Below are 7301 nucleotides of genomic sequence, written 5' to 3' on the forward strand. Positions count from 1 at the left end.
AGAGATCTCGCCGTCAAGCTTCACCAAGCCCGCTTCAAGCAGAAAACCCCCCGATATCTTCAGTAGCATGTCCTTCGGGTCGTCTGCGGACTCAGATATAAGCAGCGACTCAGAGAGCGTCGACAGCTTTGACTTCATCGACAGATCTACTTCTATTCGGGAGGTCTTCGCCGATCTATACGACGGTGTCACCGACCCTGAAGAGGAAGATAAACTTCCAATATATCATCAAGTCTGCGCAATTGGAGACTCAAGTCGCCAAGAAGATGAAACTTCAGAAGCTTTCGATGATCTGGGAAATCCATACATCGATCCCGCTGATCTCACGCGAGGATTGGGAACCAAATATATCGGGACCGAATCTCGCCAGAACTTGCAACTTCCACAAGCAGCTTGGGACAGATCATCAAGAGCCATGGATGGCACGGAGCCGCCACAGCCACGGCTGACGAGCTGCAAGCATACCAATATAAACTCTCCTGTGCTGGACGAGAACTCGAAAAACAAAAAATTGCACTTGATCGAAGAAGAGTTGCAGCCTCTGCGTCGAGCGCGCGAAGAGCAGAGCTAAGTCGACAATCAGGAACCTCGGGAGACAACCACAGAGCATCACGTGCAAGGGGAAGATCTCGCCTAGCGCATCTACCTAAGCACGAGCGAGAGCAACTGATCCAGAACCTCGATATGTAATTTATGTCGATAGATACAAGAGGGAATATCATCCCCAAAACACCGGAAGCTGGGTATATGGCGACTCAAGCTTATATATTAGCATCAAGGCCACCTGCAGGAGACCCGAGAGAAGCAGTGTATCAGATGGATATGGCAGGAGTTGGAGTCATGGGAGCAGCGTTCGCAAGTCCAAGCACACCACAACCCGAAAGTGCTCTGAGGCGAAACAGCCCTCGACCCACCACGGTGGCGCGAGATCCTCCACAAGCAGACGCGGCGAGAAATACAGAGGCACAGGATCGTGTGGATAGAGCACGTGAAAATAGATCCATGCAACACTCACCAGAAGTCGATGAAGAGGACATGTGTGGACTCCCCTACTTCACTCGACGAGTTTGTAGAACGCGGGTACCTTCTGGCTTCAAATTGCCAGACGGTTATAAAAAGTTTGACGGTCTGCAAGATCCCGAAGATTGGTTAATCGTCTACTTGGAAACAGTGAAACTGTTGGGTGGAACCAGAGCAACAGCCATGCAGAGCGTCCAAGTCCATCTCAGTGGAGCCGCAAGATCCTGGATAAAGAAGTTGCCAGTGGGATCCATCGAGAGCTGGGAGACCTTCGAGGACTTGTTTGTGAAGAATTTCCGTTCCACGTGCAAGAAACCCGCGTCCATAGAGCAACTAAGGGCTTGCAAGGAAAAGCATGGTGAACCAATGAGAACGTACATCCAGCATTGGAACATCATAAAAAATTCGGCGGAAAACGTATCCGACGAAAGAGCAATCGATGCATTTGTTGGGGGGATCCAAAGGAAAGACCTAATCGAGGATTTGGGTCGATCCAACCCGAGAACAATAGCAGAGCTTATGGACATACCGAATCGCTGGGCAGATGGAGAAGGTGTCGTGCATAATAAACGGCATAGGTCACCCGAAGAAGATCGCAACAGAAGCAGCAACCAAAATAGGAGACGATATTCTCGTCCATATACAGATTATGACGGTCCCAGCCAAGTGGCGGCTGGCTTCCGAGGAAATAGTGGAGGAAATAATCGGGATGATTATCAGAGAAGCAACGAACAGCGCGGTGATCACAGAGACGCTCCAAGTTCTAGCAGGCAAAACAATCAACCAAGGTTCCAGAGGCCATACAATATATCACCCGAAGATCTTCTGATCGGACTGTGCCAGATGCATTTTTATCTTGACAACGACGGAAAAAGACAGTCAGGCCATCTTCAGAAAGACTGCCGAACTTTCCAAGCCTTGCATAGATATGCAGGGCACGCCAATGCACAAGGAGAGAACAGGGGGCACGTACAGGGGCCAAGGAGTGAAGTACATTTGCCACGTCCACCCACAATAACAAGCGAAAACCAGCATCAATTGCAATTGGCGGCACCTCCAACCAACAATGGTCCTTACATTGACATCACGGGAGCGGTGTCAATGATTCAGAAAGGCAGACCCTCGAATAGGGCGCAAAAGGTGATTTCGCGACAGGTATATATGGCGGAAAAGATGCCTCCACCAACGATCGAATATTTGAATTGGTCGGCACAGGACATCGGGTTCACTCAAGCGGACCATCCACCTCAAGTTCCACGTCCAGGGCAATCGGCCATGATCTTACCAGCTGTTATCGCGGGATTCGAGGTTTCGCGAGTATTCATAGATGGAGGGAGCAGTTTGAACCTCATGTACGCAGATACATTGAGGAAGATGAACATATCTCTGGCAAACTTAGCACCAACGGACACGCGTTTCCACGGCATCACACCTAAGAAGCCGAATTATCCGTTGGGGAAGATCTCACTCGACGTTCAGTTTGGAACTCGCGAGAATTACAGGAGGGAGAAGCTGGAGTTCGAAGTTACAGATTTTCCATCGCAATATCACGCCATATTGGGGCGACCCGCATATGCCAGGTTCATGGCGGTGTCGCATTACACGTATCTGTTATGGAGGGTCCCCGGTCCCAATGGTCCTATCACAGTGAAGGGAAGCTTTGCCTTGGCAGATAAATGCGACAAGGACTTTCACAGATTTTCGAAAACCTTCGGGATGCAAGCGGAATACAACAGGTCAAAATTATTAACTGGTTACGATGTGTTACCTGAAGGAGGAAGGCCGCTCAAGGAGCAAACTTTCGACACCACCAAAAACTCTAAGGAAGTGCAGATTCACCCGACAGATCCCAAGAAGACGACAGCTATCGCGACAAACATGGATAGCGCATAGGAAAGCGCGCTCATCGAGTTCATCCGTGAGCGCTGGGAAATTTTCGCATGGTGTCCAGCTGACATGCCAGGAGTACCCAGGGAACTTTCGGAGCACCCCCTTAATCTGGATCCACGAGCCAGACCAATTCGACAACCTTTGTGGCGTTTCTCCGAGCCAAACCGCAAAGCAATGCTATCTGAGGTTAACCGGCTCAGAGAGACAAACTTCATCAAGGAGCTACACACCGAGGCTACATGGGTCGCCAACCCAGTTCTAGTCCCGAAGAAAAACACTGATGTCCTTCGCATGTGCGTCGACTTCACGTGTCTCAATAAACACTGTCCAAAGGATCATTTTCCCCTCCCTAGGATCGATCAAATTATCGACTCCACGGCGGGTTGCGAACGTCTTTCCTTCCTGGATGCGTATTCGGGTTATAACCAGATCCGCTTAAAAGAAGAGGATGAAGTCAAAACGGCTTTTATAACCGCGGCGTGTTTTGTTATAGAACAATGCCCTTCGGGTTCAAAAACACATGAGCCACTTACCAGTGGATGATGCAGAAGTGTCTCGCCACACAGATTGGCAACCACTTTCAAGTGTACATCGACGACGTCGTCATAATGACAAAGCAAAGTTCATCTCTGATCGACGATGTCAAGGAAACCTTTGACAATCTCGATAAGTTTTGCCTCAAGCTGAACCCGACAAAATATTCCTTTGGTGTTTCTGCGGGAGAACTCCTCAGATAGTTGGTGTCAGCAAGAGGGATCGAGGCCAACCTGGAGAAAATCCAAGCAATCGTAACAATGAGGAAGCCAACCAAGCTCAAAGAAATACAGAAGCTCACTGGATGAGTCGCAATTTTGAGCAGATTTGTCGTCAGACTGGGAGAAAAAGTGTTGCCGTTTTACGCACTGATCAAGCAAGGGGAAAAGTTCGAGTGGAACGAAGAAGCGGATAGAGGTTTTGAAGACCTCAAGCGCACAATCTCGACACCCCCAATACTGGTGGCTCCAGGGGAAAAGAACCTCTCCTGTTATATATCGCGGCCACGCCTCAAGTGGTCAGCACGGCTCTCGTGGTGGAAAGAGAAGAAGAAGGAAAAATTCATGGGGTTCAGTGGCCGGTATACTTCATCAGTGAGGTATTATCGCCATCAAAGCAATGTTACCCGCAATATCAGAAACTGGCGTATGGAGTGTTCACAACAGCAAGAAAATTGCGACACTACTTTTCGGCACATCCAATAGTAGTGGTCAATGAAGCACCTCTCCAACATCCTGAACAACCTAGAAGCCACGGGACGTGTCTCCCTTTGGGGAATAGAACTCTCCCCTCGGGACATCACCTATGAAAAAACAAAAGCAATAAAGTCGCAGATTCTGTCAGACTTCATCACAGAGTGGATGGAGCTGCAAAATACGGGACCTCTAGATTTATCGAGTACCTGGACTATGAATTTCGATGGGTCCAAGAGATTGGAGGGAGCCGGAGCAGGTGTGATACTTGTGTCACCCCAAGGCGACAAAATGAAGTACATACTGCGGATGACCTTCTCCAACGCGTCCAATAACGAAGCAGAATATGAAGCACTTATACATGGGATGAAGATGGCAAAGGCGTGCGGTGCCACTCGCCTAAAAATCTTTGGCGACTCCCAGTTGGTAGCTCAATAGGTGATGAACAAGTGTGACGCAGTCAATGACAGCATGATAGCATACAAGGAAGTATACAATAAACTCGAAAAACTCTTTGACGGCTGCGAAGTTAACCATATCAGCAGACTCAGCAACGACGAAGCCGACGTTTTGGCAAATATCGGGTCGCAGTGCCTGCCGATACCACCTGGCGTGTTTTGGGAGGAGATAAGTGAAAGATCTACCATGCCGAAGAAAACACCGAAGCAACTGAGGAAGAAGGAGAACCCCAAGAAAGACTCGAGGGCTCTAGCAGAGTCAGAGGCAAATATGTCAGAGGATGAGGAAGATCCACACGAAGTTATGATGATACAAGTTCCTTGGATGCAGGTTTATGTGGCAAATATCACAAGAAAAAAGATACCCGAGGATCCGGTCGAGGAAAGGTGAATCATCCGACGATCCAAGGCCTTTACCGTGGTTAAAGGAGAATTATACAAACGAAGTATTTCAGGAGTATTGCAAAGGTGCGTCACACCCGAAGAAGGACGGGTCATACTGAAAGATGTGCACGAAGGAGTATGCGGCCACCACTCAAGCAGCGGAGCGATAGCAGCCAAAGTTTTCAGGGCAGGATTTTATTGGCTAACAGCAATAGAGGACGCGAAAGACATAGTTCGCACGTGCAACGCATGCCAGAGATTTGCGGCAAAACCTCATTCTCCGGCAACAGAGTTGATGCCAATACCATTATCTTGGCCCTTCGCACAATGGGGGCTCGATATGGTAGGAAAATTGCACAAGGCATGGCCAGGAGGATACGTATATTTGCTGGTAGTTGTCGACAAGTTCACCAAGTGGATCGAAGCAGTACCAGTAACTTCGGCAGATGCAGCATCAGTGGTGAGTTTTGTCAAAGGCATAGTTTTTCGATTTGGTGTCCCAAACAGCATCATCACGAACGGCAGCAACTTCACCTCCAAAGAATTCAAGGCGTACTGTGAAGAGGTAGGCATCAAACTACACTTTGCATCAGTGGCGCACCCGCAAACCAATGGCCAAGTCAAAAAAGCAAACGACATCATCTGCAACGGCATCAAGAAGCGCTTGTTAACACCGTTGGAAAAAGCTCGACATACTTGGGTTGATGAGTTGCCAAGTGTGCTTTGGAGCATACGAACAACGCCCAACACAGCAACGCAAGAAACTCCGTTCTTTTTTGTCCATGGAGCCGAGGCGGTGCTCCCGATAGAAATAGAGCATAATTCTCCGAGAGTTGCAGAATATGACGAAGAGACTTCAAGGAAGGCGCTAGAAGATGATGTAGATGCACTCGACGAAGACAGGGACGAGGTGCTGTCGAGAGTCACCACGTATCAACAAAACCTGAAGAATTACCACAGTCGACGTTTGTTGCCAAGGTCCTTTTAAGTTGGCGACCTGGTTCTTCGGCTCACCCAGGACAGCCATGAAAAATTCGAGTCTCCATGGATAGGCCCATGCATTGTTACCGAAGTTATCCCAGGAGGAGCCTACAGATTGAAGGACAAAAAATCGGGCAAGGAAGAAGGGAACCCGTGGAACGAGGCGCAGCTACGACGGTTCTACGCCTAGAAGACCAAGGAACAAAGTCTTTGTAAACACACATTGTATCTGAATAGCTCGCAAGTTTTCAAACACACTTTTTTCCTTTCAAGGCACCGAGTGGGGCTGAAAGGTTTTTAATGAGGCGGGCTTGCGAAGCTGCAATATAGTATGATTGAAATAAAAATATTGGTTGCATATGATTCTCTTACAAAAAAGGCTCGGGGGCTTGCACCCGACAAAATTATCAATATATTCGACACCCGCAAAATACAAAGCCTTGGTTCTATCATAAACCTCGCGAAAAAATACAATCACAACAAGGAGGTTCATTCAAAAACCAGAGAAAAAACATATATCGTCTTAACTTTACATAAGTTTTGCCTTATATACAATATATAGACAAATCTTGCAATATACAAATTTTTGCAGCTATAGTTCAGATAAAACACGACAGCAGAAAGAGAAGAGGAAGATCTATATCAAGTCATCTATGTTTATTCTTTCGCCTCCAGCAGGAACATCCAAGGCGTCAGCATAACGGTATTTCTGGAAAAAAGCGGCATCCCACTTTAGAAGATCTTCAATCATTTTCTCGGCAATAGGCGTCACAGCATCGTTGAGCTTGTCCGCGTTTTTTCTCCTTGGCTTTAACTGAGTGTTGCAGATATCAATAACACTGTTCAAGTCCAACTTCGGATAGCAAATTTACAACCAGATCAAAGCAAACCTGGCGTCGTCCATCAGCTGAGCCTTTACAAAAAAGTGAATTTGGTGCACGTTCTTGAACTTGTCCATCAACGAGAAAGACCTCCTGGTTGAGGATTTTGAGGAAACATAGCATTGTATACCATGGCCAACGTGCTGGTGCAGAAGTCCAGAAAATCTCGAGCTTGAGACGCGCGGTCTTGAAATTGTAGAATCCGACGAGTACGGTCCGCGTCTGCCCAGAAGTCACTACCGCTCTGTTCAGCAAGACGACGAAGAACTTCGACTCGTGCATTAACACGTTGGTCTTCAGCAGCGGCGTCTAAAAATGATCCTATATGCAACAAGGGAAAGAAAAAAGGAGTAAAGAAAGGAAGAATGAGGAAATACAAGAAGGAAAAGGATAAAGGAGCGTCACCCACCCGACAAATCCTGACTTGCATCAGCCAGGAGATCAAGCATATAATCTTCGCG

This window comes from Lolium perenne, chromosome 5, assembly GCF_019359855.2.
Source record: "Lolium perenne isolate Kyuss_39 chromosome 5, Kyuss_2.0, whole genome shotgun sequence".
Classification (NCBI taxonomy): Eukaryota; Viridiplantae; Streptophyta; class Magnoliopsida; order Poales; family Poaceae; genus Lolium; species Lolium perenne.